The sequence below is a fragment of the Plodia interpunctella genome, chromosome 9 (assembly GCF_027563975.2).
Source record: "Plodia interpunctella isolate USDA-ARS_2022_Savannah chromosome 9, ilPloInte3.2, whole genome shotgun sequence".
Classification (NCBI taxonomy): domain Eukaryota; kingdom Metazoa; phylum Arthropoda; class Insecta; order Lepidoptera; family Pyralidae; genus Plodia; species Plodia interpunctella.
Genome location: NC_071302.1, coordinates 6,643,072 through 6,663,330, shown reverse-complemented (window position 1 = coordinate 6,663,330; position 20,259 = coordinate 6,643,072). Strand labels below are relative to the sequence as shown.

At 32.4% G+C, this 20,259-nt stretch overlaps 1 protein-coding gene across 4 annotated transcripts in view; it reads right to left on the bottom strand.

Moving 5' to 3' along the window:
• Abd-B (Abdominal B) overlaps positions 1-20,259 on the bottom strand; it is an 87,553-nt gene that overhangs the window by 32,582 nt on the left and 34,712 nt on the right. For all 4 annotated transcript variants that reach the window (XM_053749651.1, XM_053749657.1, XM_053749650.2 and 1 more), the window contains one exon: positions 6,519-6,581. The gene's annotated coding sequence lies outside the window, so the exon portion shown is untranslated. The remainder of the gene's footprint in view (positions 1-6,518; positions 6,582-20,259) is intronic.

Below are 20,259 nucleotides of genomic sequence, written 5' to 3'. Positions count from 1 at the left end.
TTCTGTAAAGTTATGGCTTAAGATTGTTATCTTGATCTGATTATAGAATAAATTCACACCGTCACACAACACACATCCTGTCACATATAAAATAGTCACATATAAGTGCTTTTAATATCTTAATTATTAGTAAATTGGTACATAGCTATTTCGACGATCGCATTTAGGTTTCCAAATTAAGATTAACTATTCATTAACGCCTTTGTAAAATAATGATTTGATCAAAAATTTCATTTAATAGGCTACCTCAGATGAACCCAATTTTTAAATTAAGAATTTCAATTTGAGTTAAGAACAGATACCTAGGTGAATACTTGCTTTAGCGGGCCGCAATTACAAAATATTCTCTCGCGATTCCAATTAAAACATTCATCCGCAAAATTCCACGGGGTCGGGAACTTTTGAGATTCCTCCCCCTTCCCCCCTTTGCCGCTTCGGGTCTCAGATAACGAGTCGCATTCTTAGGATAACTCGACGGGCAAATGTTTCTTCACACTCAACCTAAATGGAACGCCCTCGCATACCTACACCGCACACGCTTCGCAATTACTATTTCAGCTCATGACGCATTCGACAGACAGCTGTTTCAAACAAGTTTCTATATAATTTCTTGCTAAAAACATTTATTTATTACCTATCTATGTACATTTATAGACTTAGTAGCGGTAAATGAAACAACAGCGAGTGAAAGTAAATTTCTCTAGTAATCCCCGCGTCTCGGCTCTCGGCACGGGCTGACAATATTAATAAATAATAACATAAAATAATCTAAGTTAGGCTCTTAGTAGATCGCTACATAAACCTCTCCCCGAGAATAAATGGATTACTTGTGTCCGCCGCGCGCCATCTAGCGGGGGGCGCCCGCACTATATGAGTTATTGTTATTACACGGATTTCCCCGCTTCCGTACATGTTTTTCACTTACACCCCACTCGTTCGGCAATCGTAAAAATCTGGCCGAAATATTATAATAAATTGATTGTGTTTTCAAATCATTTCCTGTTAAAGTAATGAATTTCCTACAAGGGGAAGTATGTTTTTGGGATCGCTCATATACCTAGGTATTTGTTTTTATAATTTGTGATTGAATTAACTTTAGAGAAAAATCATTTAAACTTTTTTTATTAGTTTTTTTTTGTAGGTAGTTTTTTTACTGGTACTCGGATGATAACATACCAGTACCTACCAGTGTAATCAGTAAATAAAAACTGTATGTCTATGTTACGATAGATAATTTTGAGTGTTTTGTGTCTTTACTTCCCGTATTAGAAAGGTGTATTTTGCAGACTTAAGTTATAAAATAGTTGCAGTATTTTACAATTTAAACTATAATATTAAACTCAACTTTCTAGTAATATTACCGGAGACCGGATGCACTGCATCTAGGTACAGCCGGCTAAACCTAAGCCGCACTTGGGGTTCAGTCGTAATATATACCTAAATATTGACATACATATTATATAACTAAGTTTAGGCTCACTCACTGCAATAAAGCATGCTATACGAACACTTATAAAAACATCGTATCTCATAATACCACATAATCTTTCATTTCAAAACTGTACGGAAATGTATAAAAAACAATATTTCAAATCATTGTATTGAACTTATTTAGTGCCTATACTATTTCGTTGTAAAACCCTGTTAAACTAGTAAAATTCAAATAATAACTGTATTCGACTGTACTTAATAAACTCGTGGAGCTGTTGAAACTATTTTTCAACGGCTATACCGCGGATCCACAGCTACTGAAAAATAGTATAGGTAGTATAGGGGTATTTTTTGATAACAATGGATTTGTGGAGCGCTGGGAATCTGGCTACAATACAAATCTACCGGTAGCATCACACGCGGGTGGCAAGCCACTCTTGTAAGTTATGTGTCCGCGGCTAACGAACACTGCTTTATGTTCTCGTTACCACTAATAAGATGCGTTCCTTCGACCGTACTACAAATGTGCATAGTTGATTGGTAGTTTCAAGCCCTCATAATGAGATAAGTATTTCTCTAAAATAATGATATAGTGTGAATGTTTTGCTCAATCGTTAATGCTTCCTCTCTCTCATCTGATTTTTTCCAGTTTCTTCTGCAGCCGTTGAGCGACGGAGCCGAGGGTTCGGATTCAGAGCGCTCAATTTATTGCTTCCTGTATATATATTTAATAGTACCAAATTACCACGATTTCGGTTTCATTAATTTTTCGGTCAATAATAATCGATAACACTATGCATATAAGATTGTTATTCAGCTAGCAGTCGGTTTTGAAGTGAAAAAAAAACTAATGTATGTAATCAATAAAGAAATGTATGTAATCTATATGAACCGTGTAATGAGTTTACACAACCTACATTGTGGTAAATCATGTATTATATAGACTATATGTATTTTGCACGCACAGAATAGGGGTTACCTGTAGCTGTGACTGACAGATAACGAACAACCGAAAGTAAGTACTTTCGGTTGTTCGTTGCCATGTAAGTACATGGCGTAGAAAATGGAAATTTGTTATATATATTTCATGTCAAGTGTAGGAAATGAATTCACAATATTTTAAAGAGAAAATAAGATTTTTACTCTAGTACTACTCTAAATTTTATATAAGTAGGTATATAAATAAAATATATAAAAATATTTGTTAAGCAGATGCTATACAAAATTCAAAGACGTTAAGTGAAGAACTTATTATCAATGTTATCTGGATTTACCGTATATACAGTCATGTTCAATTATTTGTATAAAAGTGCATACAATTATACAATTTAGATTATGTCACGTTGAAATAAGAACTGAGGTATATACATTAATACACGTGACTATACACGTAATATAAGTCTAAAATCCCCGAGTCCACTCCGTCCGAAGTTTACTGAAACACTGCTTTATTCCTGAGGTACGAAAGGCAGTAATTTGTAGAGTTAATTCATCCACGATAAATTAATATCAAGATCATTAAGCTCTGGCCAAGACTTAATAAAGCTGAGGTGGACCACACATTGAGGAATCCACACTGATAAACTTATAATTAAATTTACGCTATATTAAGTCGAGATAGTCTAAGATCATGATGAAAATTTTTGTTGTTTGATGAATGATGAAAATTCGTACAAAATTTTATTCATGAGAAGTATCCAGTATTCACAAAACAATAGACCTATCAATGACTGTACTATAATCATAGTTAACATGGGCAAAGAATGTCATGTAGGTATTCCGAGTTATATAGATAATACTTATAAAAATGTATTTATTTATACTTGAAGTGACGATAAAGGGGTATCAAATAAAAAATATTACCTGGCATCCATACGGAAAAAATAGACTTTTTTAAGAACTCATTGACTTGTATTAGGTACATAAATTGCATAGTTTAAATATTTCTTATACATACATGATTTAACAAATAATCTTCCGTTAGGCTCTTCTACTACAAAATTTATGATCAGGAGACAAAGTTTAAAGCAGGAAAATGAAAAAAAAAAGTAGATACAATATGACGGAACATTTTCACAATAAAATACATTTATATATCACCACACAAGACAATACCACCACCTATGCCTCTATTTCTGTCATCATAAAAGTTTCGGAGATTGTTGTCTCGTAGTTCAACAAAAAATAAAGATATTCTCTAAAATCATCTTGAAAGATATAATTTGATAGCTGTATAATTTACCCTATAATATACAGAAGCAAGAAGAGGAAAAGGAAAGCCAAGAAGGGCATTCCTAGATGAAATAAAAGACAAGGCAGAGGTCGTGTCGTATAGGGAGGTGAAATCGATGACTGAGGACAGAATTTGTAATGTGAATTTGAAAATGGAAAATGCTCCACCGACCAGAACAAGGTAAGTTAAATTAATTGATGATGTTAATGTGTATTTTCTTTGATATACTGTGAGATGAACTCGGTTTTTCCAGCTACCCTAATTTACTTATTACAAATATCATAGTAGGTAAATCTTATTAATAGAAATTATGATATAAGTAAAAAAAGCTTAACATTCAATGAAAAGAGAGTTGACCTGAGGAAGAGTTCGATAGTGTTAGCTTTCTAACTTCAAAAAAGTTTTTTTACGCATGTTGTAATGAAGCAAGAAAATAATGTATATCTAAGACAGTCTAAATACATAATCAGGTTGCTGAACAAGCTAAAAATTGGACTGTAACTAAGCAACAAAATTTAAAAGATAAATATATTGTAAATATAAGTAGGAAGAGACATACCCCAATACCCCGCCATCTGGTTCTGCGTCTAATCAGAAAACTTCTGGCGCGACGCCAGGCGGCGCGTGTGTCTATGTTTATACAAAATGCAACTAAAAACTCACAAATATCTAACATTTCGACCATTTCTAAAACACCACACTACTTTCTCGGACAATATCTGGATTTGGACTGGCTGCTTCACTAGCTTTCTCTTTGCCCGCAAAAAAAACTGATTTGAATTTTCATACAAAATTGGTCATTCTGTTCTAGGAATGGTGTACGCAGTTTGGGAGGTATTGTCTTGTTTGAATTAAAATTCATATTTGGGAGGCCTTTATTGTTCAAATGAAAGATTATGTTGAACACATTTTTTCGAATGCCTAAGGGCAGATGTTATTAAGACACTTATTAAAATACCTATTAGTTGTTACTCATGCGGTCATTGTCAAAATATTTATACCTACATTTTAGTCAAAAATGGCAAAAGTAACGAATGCCTCTATGATGATATCTTAATTAAAACAAAATATTAAGATATCTTAACTTTTACTTTTGTAAAAGTATGTACTAAAATCGAATACTAATTTTATCTTTTAAATAAGTTTTAGTGATGTGCTATAAGAAAATGAATGTTTTAATACATCTTCCATTAGCCAGTCTCCTCCACTATTTATTAATAGCTATAGGTATTATCTCAAACACTTATTGAGAAAAAAACGGCAATATTGCAGTAAAAATAATTATGTAAAATATTTTTTATCAATGTAATAAATAAATGTAAAGAGAAAAAGGCATACCTATAAATTTGGTTAATATAATGAACTTAATTAAATAATAAATTTTTACATATATTTTAGTTGACACAAAAAGTAATCAATTTACGAGGAATGTACCAGAGATAAGTTTATTTTCAGTGAATGTAATAAGTGCCATCTATGGATATTACATTGAACTTCTGAAAGTTTTTTAATGGTAGCTTTTACAAGCTTGTTTCAATGCTTTTGTTCCGTCTCATTACAATGACTACAATAAAAATATTTTGAATCCAATTCAAAATTTTGTTGAGAAAATTATAGGTGCATATAATTTAGGAATCTATGATTATTCAAATTATAATATGAGTGTAAAAATTTGTTAAGTACTTAGTGTTTCATTTTTAGTTTTCTCTATAAATTTTTTGTTATGTTATCAGTTATTTATTTTCTAAGTGAATACCTACTTTATATGGTATCAGTATTTCATAAAATAGTTAGTTTATTTTTATAGAGCTGTTAATTGACTAGGAAATAAAATAATATTAAATAATTACTTTTGTACTATTAGTAGCATCGATAAATAATTTCCTTAAACAATAAATTTATAAACGAATAGGTGTAGTAAAAATTACGTATTTTTTATATCTAAAAATAATTAAGTATCACTCTTTATTCTACCTTTAGCTAGTATACTACGAAAAGTGATTCTTGAGCGTGCTCGAGTTTTATTTACAGCGCCATCTATGTTGTCTTAGCTGAACTACGTGGGTATGAACACAAGCAGAGGTTGTAAACATTTTAACATATTAAAAAAAAATTATGCCTAGAGAATTTTATGCGTAGGATAAAATTTTGATATTTTAAAAACCTATTTGTAATTTACGTATATTTTTTTGTGCAAACAAAATCAAATTATTATAGCATATAAATTATGTAATTCCTAAGATTAAATTATAATTTTTTATACTGCACTATGTCTGTACAAATTAATTATTTACTAGCCATGCCCCGGGGCTTCGCTCCCGTGGGAATTTCGGGATAAAGAGTACCCTATGTACGTATTTCATTGTTATGTTCCAGGTTATATTCTTTCCGTCTTCCTCCCACATCCTTCCAAATCCTCATAAACTATCAAATTTTTATATTAGTAGGACTTCAATAATTTAATAAATTTAAAAACCGAACGTTGTCAACACCTGCAGCAGGGACCCTTCCAATCAGCATTATATACACACATACGCATCGTTTGCATGTGTGCCCGGAATTTCGGTCTGACATGCCTTTTGCGCGCGGCCATGTTCTTTTTCTTTCCGTCCCTTTCCTACTTACGCATTTTTAAATAAGTAAATTGAGATGGTGATTTTATTGCTATCTCTTTTATTCCCAGTTGAATACAGAGTGTTCTTTGGATTTGAGAAGGGGAATGAAAAATTCAAAAGAATGGTGATATCAGTGCATAGGTAGGTAGGTCGAGCTTTCGAGCTTTGGGCGGACTGGTCGGTATTCCGTAATGGCCGATTCGGAATGCTGACATTTATGTAATTTATTTTCAACTTACCTTTTAGACCGCGTCTTGCTGTGTTTATTCAATGTTGTTGTATTGTTGCCATTTTGGTGAGATCTGAAATGATAAAATTGTATTATTTTATTTTTTTGGTTTGAATTAAAAGTATAAATTGAGAGCTTTTTGACTTAAAGTGCGAGTTGCATTTGCACTTTCGTAAAATGCAGAGCGAATTCCAAGTTTACGTATTAAATGGCCTTTTGTAAGACTTTATGTCTATTTGGCCTAATTGTTGACTGGTAGAGAATGCCATATGGCGTTCAAATATATTTAAAATGTACTCATTAAAATAAAATATGTTAATTTATTTTTTTATGCGAAAATATTCTAAGTATTTAATCTGGTATATGTAGGTAATTTTTTTACATCATAACGGCCTACTTCAAATCAGACTATACCCATAAAAAAATGTACAATAGCTTATGTTAATAGCAAAAATCGTTAACTAAGTTTAAAAATAGAACCACAGATACAATAGCTGATAGCCTTGGTTATCTTCAGTCTGAGCGATAACGATTCGAGCACTGGCCACCTATAAAAGACAACGCCAAGAAGCCGCACACCAGCTGCGTCGTAAATTAAACCATATTTAAAAGTGCAGTAACGTGCATTATTTACAACCACGCGAGAGATAATCTCCACTAAGTGCACAGAGGCCTTGCTTTATGGTAACTTAAGCAAATATTAATGACACAGAATTTACAGACCTCTTAATTGCTGATCTTGATCTTTTTTCCTGAGGTATAATGATTTCAGTAGCCGATTCTGTTTTATGATAAGTGAAATAAATTTGTGTATATAAATACACAAATTTTGCGTATGTTGTGAGTTTTTATGTATATTAAAGGTTATATAAAGAATCAAAATAAATGGTTTTATTTACTAAATTTATGTTTTTGCATCAAGTAAATAATTTAACAGAAAATTATGTAATAAATATAATTACTACAAAATAACAAAGTATGATTTACTCTATTATATTTGTATTAATCTAGTATATTTGTATTTAATCTAGTATATTTGTATTTAATCTCTGAATAGTGCCACCTAGTTTTATCAGAAAGGATAAATATACTAAAGTAATTTTAGTCTCGTAATTAATAATAATTATTAAAAATATTGATTTCATTATTTTTTTAAAAACGTCAGTATTTCACTATGACCATTGGAAAACGCTAATTATAAATATATTCGCTCTAAATCTAAATGTTGATGTAACAGTACGAGTATATTAAATAGAATGTGAGAGGTCGCGAGTCGCTCGCACGCTTCCCGAGTGATTGATATGCAATAAAATGAATTTATTACGCGACCGCCATAAACGCACGCCCGAATGGCTAATCATCTAGTATTAATCGCAATTTAACGCATCAACACTGTCAAATAATACTTGAAAGAACAAGCGATAAAAGTTTATTGCGCGTCAGCGACCCGCGACTTTCGTAGCGTTTAGCGTAGACGCGCTACGAGATTTACGTGTATGGGATTTTTAATAAAGAATTAATTTTATTAGAGTCTTGACCTTTGATTTATATTTTATACTTTTGCAGTAAGGGCCCAGACATGGTGCCTTCAGCGGATTTTCCCCCCTTTTTTCTTTCGCGTAAGTTTTATATTTACACTGTTATGTTGTGTACAAAAATTATTATACTCAACGGCTGCCACCGACCGAGAAAACGCTTAGATGACTGATAGCTGATGATGGATAAAATTCTCTTTTGCATTAATCTGTTTATTATTATATAATATACCTACTTTACTCGCAGTACCTTTGGCATGATTATGAAATATTAAAAATGGGTGTGTTTGCCAAAGGTATAGTAAGTATACTATAATATACGAGTATAACCCATATATGTAAATTAGGTACATTAATATGCTTAAAAATCTTTAAGGTAAAATACAGCGAGTGTAGTTATAAAAATTGTAGGTAATCAACGTAAAAATTATAGTAGGTACCAGCAATCAAATAAACTGCCATTAGCATAATTTAATCGTAACTGTCGTTCATAATCACGTATTAAAAGCCACAAAGTGGGTGCTAACGGGTAATTAACCTTTATAGCTAATTATTGCAATCCATTCACAGATGCTTGACTGTGAACGTAACACTGCTCTGAAAGAAATCAGTTCTGCTAACTCGAAATGGTGTGAAATTTGCATAAATGTTGAATTAATGTATGTATTATATTATTATAATTTTAATTCACGCATGAATGCTGGTCTGGGAATGAAACAAAAACTTACAATGTTAATCATAAAATAATTAAAGCACAGTTTAAGCCACATCCATATAAAAGTTACATCTTAAAATATTTGACACTGACAGAACGACACAAACATATTTTTGTTTAACGTAATTTTATGAATAACACAATAAGAATATATGTATCTACTGCTTCTGTTTTCGTGCATATTTTAAAAGTCACTTGAGGGTTTCCTTTCCCTTTATAGACTTTTACAATCCGCATCAAATAAACTGGTGATTACTCTCATAGGTGATAGAATAGCAAATATCACTATTCCAGAATCTTATCGACGTCCTCAAAAAATCTTGATTAAAATTAATCAATATATTTTGCCTCGCATAAATGTTATAAATGTATAATATTTTTTGGATAGTTATATATTCAACCCTAGTATATCGTACAGACGTTAAATTCATCATATATTGTACAAACGTTAAATGCGTCATTTAGATATCAATCACTTAAGTATGCCGTATTATTTACATAGGTACCTGAAGTACATACTTATGTTATATGGCCGCTACGATACAATAAAAAATACATAAACTTACACGGAAGGTGGTAAGTACAATGCCCCATAACTCCATAACCTACCACAAATTTGACGTTAAAACTCTTTGTTTGTTAAGTCATACAATACGTGGAACTTTCGATAATTATGCCTCTTAATGACTTTTATGGTTCTTTGGTTGTTGACGAATACTCGAATAAATTTTAAAAATACATAAAACCGCGATGAATTTCTTCCTTAAAAGATAACGTCTACTGAAATGGTGGTTGCACCAGTCAACTTTGACGTTAACTTTAACCTGAAGAAAAACGTAAATCAAAGTTGACTGGTGCAACTGACCCTTAGTATATGTTATTAATATAATCAAAGCGAAACTGTTTCCGAGTAATTCATTCAGCAAATCCTTGTCAAAATATCTATCCATTAATTTTTTTAAATATTGAATTATATAACTTTTCAATGTTGTGTTCATTGGATTGATAAATGTATAAAACTAGCTGTGCCCGGGCTTCGTTCTCATGGGAATTTCGGGATAAAAGTTACCCTATGTGTTGTTTCAGTATCCGTGTACCGAATTTCGTAACAATCTGTCCAATAGATTTTGTGTGAAAGAGTAACAAACATGTGTATGTTTGTTACTCTTTGACATAAAATCTGTGTTCATACATCCTCACAAATTTCATATTTATAATATTAGTAGGATAACATTTCTTAAACGACTGGACGATAAATTGAGAAGATGATGTGACCTATTTGGGGACCTAACAGATGATCAATTTTTTAAACAAATCTATGTATACTTTTAAATGAAAAGTAAATATATATACGGAAACAGGCACTATTATTGTTTTTACTTTTATATATTACATAATCCAATGCTTATAGTGTTCGATATATTTAGATAAATGAGCTTTCATAGGTGAATGGTTTTATATCGCTTCAGACGCCCGGCGTCGTAAAGCAAATGGCTGGAAATTCAGCTCAGCGTTAAAGAGAAACGGTGTATGATAGATTGGCACTTTTCTTAGTACCCATCCGATTTGATCTAATGGGATTTCTCATTGAACGGCATTGTAACCGCTCACCCATGGCGAAATGCATGCAAGCAATAGCACAAAAGAATACGCAAAGAATAAGCAAACTGTTAAAGTCGATATAAAGGCATTGAAAATATTTAATTTTTGATACTCATAAAAATTGACAATCACTATATAAAACAAAGTAGCTTCCTACTGTATACCTGTCCCTATGTATGCTTTTCTTTAAAACTACGGATTTTGATGTGTTTTTTTTTTTTAAATAGAAATAGTGATTCAAGAAGAAGGCTCTTCTGATTTTACTCGTGCAAAGACTGCAGGCACTGCACTAGTTTCATATAAAATGATCTTTATATTATCGCGACGTTACCTACTAGATTTTGTACAAGTCAGTGTTTTAATTTTAGAAGTCTACGCTAACAACCGCATTGCTTGGAATTAGTTTCATTGATTTCGTAGTCCAACTAACAATGTTGTCAGAATAACTTTCAGAAATTGTAACGCAAAATACCGAAAGGTAACCCGTATTTATAAAACGGAAAAACTATAGATAAAAGAAATATGAGAAAACTTTGGGTGACTATGAAACGTCCGTTAAGAAAGTATATTGAGGTTGCAATCTGTATAAAACATTATAATTTTCACATGAAATATTCGCGCGGGTAAGCTAGTACGTTGTAAAAGTACGATATTTACTAGAAAAAAAGCATAGGTTACACGCATTGTTTTTTAAATAAATATGAACGTAAAGCATTAAATATTACATAAGTCAGTAACATGTTTCATGTTAGTATACCTACTTAGATGTACACAGTATCGATTGCCACACATTACCTACGGTTGCTACGCGTTGTGCCTTATCACAATTCCTACTATTACAATACTGTAGGTACTCGTAGCAAACTACTTGCATTTACGTGGTTGAAAAAAGTAATAATTTTAAAAAAATATTCATTATTATCATATTTTATTTTATTTTTTGATATCTTTTGGCGCTTTTATTAAGATTTGTAATTAAAAACTAAGCTTTGGTTATTTTATTCCTTTTGAGTCTATTTACTTCAAAGATATAAATCTAGTTAATCATTTATAACTATGTAGTTAGACTTAAAAATAAACTATTTTGACAATAGTTTCTTACACACAGTTGTTAAATATAACATATGTTTAAGGTATGTAATATTCTTTGACTATTTAACTTTATATTTTTAAGAGAGTCTTCGTACTTGCCTATTTTTGATTTAGGTATTTATATCTCATATTATCTGCTCTGCTGCAGAGTAGAAAAGCAGAAGTAGACACACACACAACTCAAAGGCGCGAACATATCTTGCCCAAACAACCGGTGTTTAGTGACGTTGTAAATCAAATCATCAATTATCGACAATCGTTTACACTCGTGACGCCGACTTGTAAACAATCTGGACATTAAACCCTGCTACCTACGTTTTACGACTATTCAATTTGGGGGAAAATCGATTTTATTCGCTTGACTTTCAATCGATTGAGGAGGAAAGTCGCTCGAGAACGCTCGACTCGTGCGTGCAACGATTTCTTTTCGAGTCGCGGAAGTGGTAGCGGATACGCGGCCCAAGCACGGTAAACATAGATTAAGGGATTGTTTTAATATTGTGTTTATTTCGCGAAAGTAGGACAAGCATCAGAAAACAGAAACTAATCGTTCTTAGCAACTGTAAGCAGTAAATTTCAATTAGTTGTTGTTAATTTAAAAAGTTCTTTAATAATTATTTATACTTACAGAATTTATATCTAATGTAAGGCACGACACAACACACTAACACCATAAAATCACTCTTAATTCAGCGCCGAGCGTGACCAGCGGCGTCGTCAGACAAACTGAGACCATGCCATCTCCGGCAATTGAAGCACATATTACAAAACACTAACAAATTGATATGTTTATCTACAAAGGACTATAAATTCATTCAGCGAGCCCACCCTTTACGAGGGGACCACCCTTCGATTTAAAAAATTGCAAAATATTACATAAATAATAAAAAAGGTCTCCCCCTTCTTGATATAATTTTGGCTAGCCGTCCCGGGGAAATGGTCCGTGAAGATTTCTTTGAGATTTAAATAAGATCATGTATTATTCATAGTCTAGCTCCGGAATGCACGCCGGCGGAAGAATTTTGAACAGATACGTATATTTCATGTACTTCATGATATAACTATTAATACATTTATTGACCATAAATTATGGTGTCGATGGCCTTACGTATTTAAATTTCTCTCGATGACCATTCACATTTATAATGTCATGTTAAGCAGTTATACAGTTAATATTTTTGAATTATAAATAACAGGGAACTAAACTAGGCTGCTTTAAGATACAGTCAACGACACATCAGTCTACACAAATTCATCGTTGTTACCACTGTCCAGTATAAAGGTCCATAAAGTTGCATTCAGTTGATTGTACCTACTAGGGAGGTATTTTCTTATGCAAGATTATCAACACTGTATAAGGATAATTACGAAGTTCTAGAAAATAACCGAACTTTTCTATTATGTAATTATACACACAGGACATTATATTATCATAAACTTATGTCTATTTTTATACATTATGTCTATTTATCTATGTACCTTAGTTGTTAATAATCACATGTTATAAAAACCCGTATTTCTACTACAAATCTCGCTCACACTCCTACATTTAAAAACAGATTAGTTATTTAGTTCAAAATACACCAGTCAAAATTACTAACTACAAAATAGGGGTGTACTGTATTTTAATTTCGATTTGATGGGAAAAGTTTGGAACTGTTGTAATGGTGTAATAGAGAGTTGATTGGACACGGGAGACAATGAGAGTGGGGGCGAGGACGCACCCTACCGATAAACCCTTTTGGGGCACCCCTTAATGAGGGCCTACCCGACACGGATAATTACACATACATAATCTAGCTGTAAAATATAAGTAGATATACACAATCTCTTCACATGTATCTCGATATTCGTTTCATTTAGTGTTTCAGTGGCTAATTTTCATTTCATAATTAATAGGTCAAGATTTTCCTTCGCAACATCTTCGCTACTCGTATGTATGATGAGTATATGATGTTAGCTCTTTTTAACAAAGAAAAGTGTTGTTCATGTTTCGAATATTGCAATAACTAAGATATTCCTTCGATATTTCCAAAATTCCCACCGATAAAACTCACAAGCAAAATCTTTAACTGTGCTATGAGGTAGTTTAAGTACAAACATTTATTACGAACACAAAACGCTTAAAGTTATTTAAATTGAAAAGCCTATCATAACTTTCTCTTCATTCTTTTATATAATAAAAAAATGTTCCACAGATTAAAAATTCCGTATTTGTACCCAAACCCCTTTGACTTCTTAACCAAGTAATAATTTACAGTCACGTGTAATTATCTTCGGGTACGGGCTGCTATTTAAAGTTTCTTTTCCCGGTCGGCCGCCTAATTCCGTTTGTTTACGACTGTACCAGATCGCCGGGCCAGATGCCTCTCCCACGCTGTGCGGGACTGTACAATGCAGTTCTATCCCATATTACAGTTTTAAACATTTTGATGATAAAATTATAAAACAGCCACAGCGATGCGATTCACTTCTATTGCAAGATGAATATAATATTGTAAATATATAATATGTATAATATATTATTGTGTTCCATTTAAAAACTGAAAAATGAGAACTTGGTCGGATCCTAAAGAAGGTTTAGGTATGAAAGAAAATACCTATGCGAGATGTAATCTAAAAATAATTACATGCCTACAGTTGACAATAATAAGATTTTAATTAAAATCTTGAAATTAATTTATAAAATTTTCTTTTGCTTTGCAGCCAGCACGATTGCAGCATGAATGTTAAGTAATGTTTTACATCTAAACTACGTATCAAAAAGGGCTCCGTTTCTGATTGGTTTCACAATCAACATTATTTTATTTTTGTATTCATTGTTAAGTCGAGTTACGTGTTCGAGCTATCTATATCGTCTGAGGTGATCTCGTAAATATAAATATACTGCATTTTCAATGGAAGATTTTACATTATAAACATTTTTTGTTGTGTAGTATCTAAGTAGTGACTGAGTTATTTAACGTCTACCTTACGAACAGAAATTGTGTCTCGATGCTTTGCGATCGTCGGGTTAAAAGATTTTTTATTGATAAAATTTATGATAGCTATTGGATAATCTGTAGAAACCTAAACCATGGTATGCAAGAGTTTTATTTCAATATTAAAACTTTTATATTATCTACATATACCTAGTCACTAGTTCGATTAAGCTTACTACCTATCGAATTACTGCTACAATAAACTCTGAAGACGCCATATTAGAAAATCTGAACTCAAGTTATATCATATAAGGCTTAAAAATTGTATCTTTGTCTAGCTATAGGTGTTATCCCATTGTTGGGTAAAAGACACAAGTCTAAATAATTTAAAGAATTTTCTATCTAATAGTTTCATAACAAACAGCAAAGGTCCTCATATACCTCTAAACAATTTAGAGGCACGCGAACTATGATGCAGTCTATCTCCTCCCATTCAGTATAAATCTTAACTTTTTATGCACCATTAAACATTTTATTGGTTATTAACACGTGTTAGACGAGTTAAACTGAAACATTTGTACAAAATGCTGTTCATTAACATGTAAGTGTGATACACTACCAAATTATAGTAATTGCTGGTTTTGTCATTAATTTTACAAAGTGCGGTAACAATGTGCAATGTGTACTTCTAGGTATAGATATAATAAATGTGTTATAATTTGGAGCGAGACATGTGAATAAGAAGAAGAAGTGAATGACGTTTTTGGAGAATTTTGGACCTGAACAAATCATAATTTAGAAATGGAAGCAAATCGTTATATGCTATTATTATTATAAGTAATATATTAATTCATTTTAATAAAATAACGGGAGAAATCACCAGCTCGGCAACACAGTTTTTGATTATATATATTTAAAACGTCAATTTTTTTTTAATGAAATTTATTACGAGGATTGAGTAACACCTGGAAAGTAAAATTAGTTTTATTATAAATTAACAAGGTTACATAAAATGTCTATTAGTTTTGATTAAAATTTTAATTGCTAGTTTAATTTTACTTAGGTATTACTAATAAAATGAAGTACTAATTAGAATTAATTTAATTCACACTGAATAAATTTTATGAAACTAACGCTGCCATATCTGATAGATAACTGGAAATTTATGACACTAGGTAGTATTACTTATCAAGTCAGGTTGTAAAATTATGAAATTTTGGTATTAAATTTTTGAAAAATAAATCTTATTTCTATGCTTTTGGGTTTAAATAATATCGATTAATTATGTAAAAATAATAATAAAGTTTTATTGGAAAAGAAATATGTTTTATGCATCAATGGGTCTTTATTTCATATACCTATAGGTAATGAAAGTGTGACTCAAATACCGTGTTATATCGAAACTTAAAAAACCACCTAACACAGTATCATTAATAACCAACGTAAATCAATTATTCGTTTCAAACAGTCATCGACTTTTAAATCGTAATAAAATGTACGAACGGCAGTCAATTTATTTATTGCCTCAAAGTTGTAAAACGATATTATACGCCATAATGACGTGTGTTATTGGCATTTATTTCAACCATTTTACCATCAATGACCACTTGTTAAACTTTTATGATTATTGTTTAATTAAAACAAATTTGTTACACGAAATAAACAAACATAGGTTTGTAACGTTTGTCTAGAATGTGTGTAACCGTGTCGGGGGTTTTCTCACGGTTACAAAACATATAAGCGCAGTCGTTAACTTTATATACTGTCCATTATATAAACGAGTGGTTCGCTTTGCGGGGCCCATTGGCAACTTTCTGCAACTAAGTTGCGCCGCACGCACCAGACCGTGTATAAATTTACGCTTGATTTATTTATTACTCGCGTTACTCGCAAGAAAATGTCAACAATGCAACAATTTTAAAAGTGAAACGAAAAGGATTGCGCCAAGGGTTCGGGCATTGTGCGCGCACCCTGTTATGCAAATCAGTACCCTGAAACCGAAAGTGTAGCGCTGCCCTAACAAAGGGAACAATCCTTGCGTAACCTTTACATAAATTATCGATACGCATTAGGCAAATTACAATCGACTATTGTCAGAAAAGGTTCGCCCTGGACTGGACAAAACCAGTTCAAATAGATGAAAAAATACCGAAATCATCATTCACGTTACCATCTTTCTGTCTTTATGCAAAAGAAAAGAATTAGCATAATATTGGAAAACAATTCGGTTTGGCTGTTTTGATTCTTGTGGTGGACATTACTTTCATTTTCAAAATTCACTATTGGTGATTTGCATTTGAGTAGTTGCTGGTTAGCGTTTGCATGAAGTGGTTATGGTGCGTTGTGTAGTGATAAAATCCATAGAGCTATATTGCAGGTATACTAACAAACAAATGTAGTCGAATCCATTGAATAAAAAAACGAATTACTTCGTCGTTCATTCCTATAATGGCAGAAACGTACTTTGTGTGAGGTTACCAAGGAGTACTTGCGTGTTTTGTCTCAATTATCGCGATTACCCAGTCCGGAAGGCAAGTTCCAAGGCACAGCGATAAATTTGTCGACGATCGTGCATATTTGGCCCTGAAATTGATGCGTGATCGAAGTGTTTGGGCCGGAGCGAGCGTGAAAATCTTTCATAAAGATGGATCGTGTCGTACATATTCCGATAAGTACATTTAGTTGTTGCCGTGATTTATATTCAGGTGTGTCGTGTTCCCGGATAGTTAGGTTTTTATAGTCACGATAGAGGGTCGGGTGAGTGGAGTCGACGATTTGTTTATCGGTACCAGCGAGGCGACGACAGCCGATGACACGGTATCTGCTATGTCGCCGATCTCTTTATGTGTAAGTGTTACGTTTAGTACCCTATTTATTGCTTTTGGTTGGCTCGACGCACTATCGAAGTATCGAGGGATTGGTTTAGATATATTATATACCCGTGGGAATGTCTTGAAAAAAAAAAGTTTTTATTAGAAACGACAGATAAAGTAGATATTGTTAATTTTAACCAAATTTGTCCTCTTAAAACTGATGCACAATTATAAAGTATGTTATTGGAAATATATCAAACTATCTGGATCTGGAGTTCGGACATATTGAGAAGAAAATAACTCTAATTTTCTATTCAACGTGATTAAGACGGTAAGACATCAATTCCCACTATAGAACTACGATGTTTTAGTTCCCACCAATGTCTCTATTCTATAAATTGTCGTGTTCAAACCGCGATTCAAGATGGCGGCCGACCACAGACATTCATCAACTGTCATAAAGTAACGTCGGATCGCAGGCGCAGCGCAGATTATAGAGAATCACATAAATCACACCCGCAGCCCGCAGCCTAGGCTAATTGCTAGATCATGATCTATAAATCAAATAATTTTTGGTGCGGGCAACTTTTTATAGCGGCTTTGAAGAAAATCATCGGTCAAATTAACTAGGTGCTTAATCCATAATTTAATTGAAACTTTTTAATTTTCAAAAAAATTTTCACAATTTGATATTTTTCTTCCGGTAATCATAATTATTATAGTCTATACCCTTTTCGTTAAAATCTGTTTGTTGTTGTTTTTTGTTGTATGTTTCGTAATTCTAAATAAAATTATCACTTATAAGTACGAGTACTTAGTACACTATACTTGTGTTGATATAATAGTGTCTAATAATCTGAAAAGATATCTTTTTCATGTCTTAACAAGCATATTGTGCTTAAAATTCCAAACAATTATTCACATCTTCTGAAATATTTTGTTGCGTTACACTTTTTATCCTTAATTTCCAAGCCATAATAGGTTATGTAAAGAGCGTACATTTTTATATACTAATTTTAATACATTCACAATTATAAATCTCAATAAAACTGAACAGTTTAATCGACAAACCGAAAGCATTTAACGCTTGATGACATTTAATTAACAGACATATTGTGTTGTAATAACCTATTACTGCTATCAATCCCATTTAGTTCTTTAATTGCTGTAACTGAACAATTACAGTATATACTCTCACTACAAGTGCGTATTTAGGGTTCCGTTTTTACTTTAACACCGAAGCTCTGAAAAAATATGCCTGAAATCTATGTAAGCCATATAAGTGTAAAATGTAAGTAAAAAACATGTAAACAAAGTAACTATAAAAAAAAACTTACTCAAATGTACTATGATCTAATGGTTTACTGTTAGATAATGCTTTTAGCATTAATTCCGCCGATTATACTTTTACAAATTCTTGGGCAATAAAGCTTAAACAAATAATTTTTTTTTTATTGTTTCGCAATACAAAAATAAAATCATTTATTCACAAATTAAACTTTCACAGGCACCTTTTCACTTTAAATTATAAAGGTATTATATACCCAGTAATCTCTCAAAAAGCTACAAACTATACATTTTGGAACGAACGACGGACTGCTGTCCATGGACATAGGTCGAGCCTATAACGTTTATTTAAATCGAGCTTAATTTTAAATAGAAAAAGTCAAGTGTTTAAAAATAATTCGTTTTCATGATTAAATAATAACCGTAAAAACGCATTTCGAATACATTGAACACATCTAATAAGTATAGCTACGTTCACACCTACACCGCATCTCAGAGTTAATCCACAGTAATTGACTCTCGCTGAGAGAGCAATAAATAGTTATTGACTGTTCCAATAAACCCTTACAATTAATACCTTGCCGAGTCAATACCTATAAATCTCCAAGTATATAAACAACCTACCTCTGATCAAAGATAGCTACAATCAACGGAATAATCTTACGGGAATGCAATTTCTTAGTATCTTCCTCGTGCGTGCCTTTGCATTGTATAAAATTTTAATGAATATTGAGTATAGTACCTATTTAACTCATATTTATTCTAGCCGCGATATAGCCTTCACTTCTGTAGTTGTTAAATATGACGTGTTAGCAAAATAAAATTACCTTATTCTGTGACATCTCTGATAAATTGTGTGCGATCAGTTTGAGAATGGGAAATTCTGTGACCAAAGAAGCAAGAAGATTACCACTAAACTTAAAAGCCTTATGTCCAATTAATGTGTACCGATTAAAATATAACTACATGTAAGCGAGCACATTTGTCTCGAAATTTTCATTTTAAATTCTATTTTATGCCATTTGCTAAAGAAAACTAGACTCGCCAACTCCGAGCTACTCCAAGACCGTAAATAAAGGTGGCATTTTGAGAGCCGGGCTCGCTTAGTATTTTACGTGCATTGGCAAATACTTAGGTATTGTACAATGCGAAGGTAAGCCCTGGCCTTTAAAACGTGTTAAATAAGGGCGATGGGACATCGTAAATTATGCTTTATATCGTAAAATGGACGGTCCACTTTGGTTTGGAAGCTTGCATTGACGGCACCACCAATGGCGACTCACGATTTGAAAACAGATTTATGATCGGCCACGATAACGGGGTTGCGATAAAAATTTTGCCATTCCAAGGAGCACGTAGCCACGTACAGCTAGCATTATAACGATTCATTATTAGACATGGCGTCTCTGTGAAGCGCTTCTGATATTTTCATAAAAATTTCATAAATTTTTACGACGAAATGTGGTCGCCTAGTTCTCTCTTACTCCGAATCATAAATTGGACTATTTTATGCACTTCTTGGTTTAGAGAGAGAAATTGTATATATATAAGTAGGTACTACATATATTTTTTATTAAAAGTAAGTAAATTAAATCCAAGAAACATTACTACATTTACATCAATTTTCTTTTAGAAAAAAGATAGCTATGTTTAAAGATATTTTATCTGAGTGTCACGGATAAAGTGCGGTAGGTAAAGTTGATAAATCGTAGAGCGTGTGACACGACGTTTCAGTTCCTCACGAATTTCAGTCGTGTTCCCACCGACGCAAATCAATGATACCGAC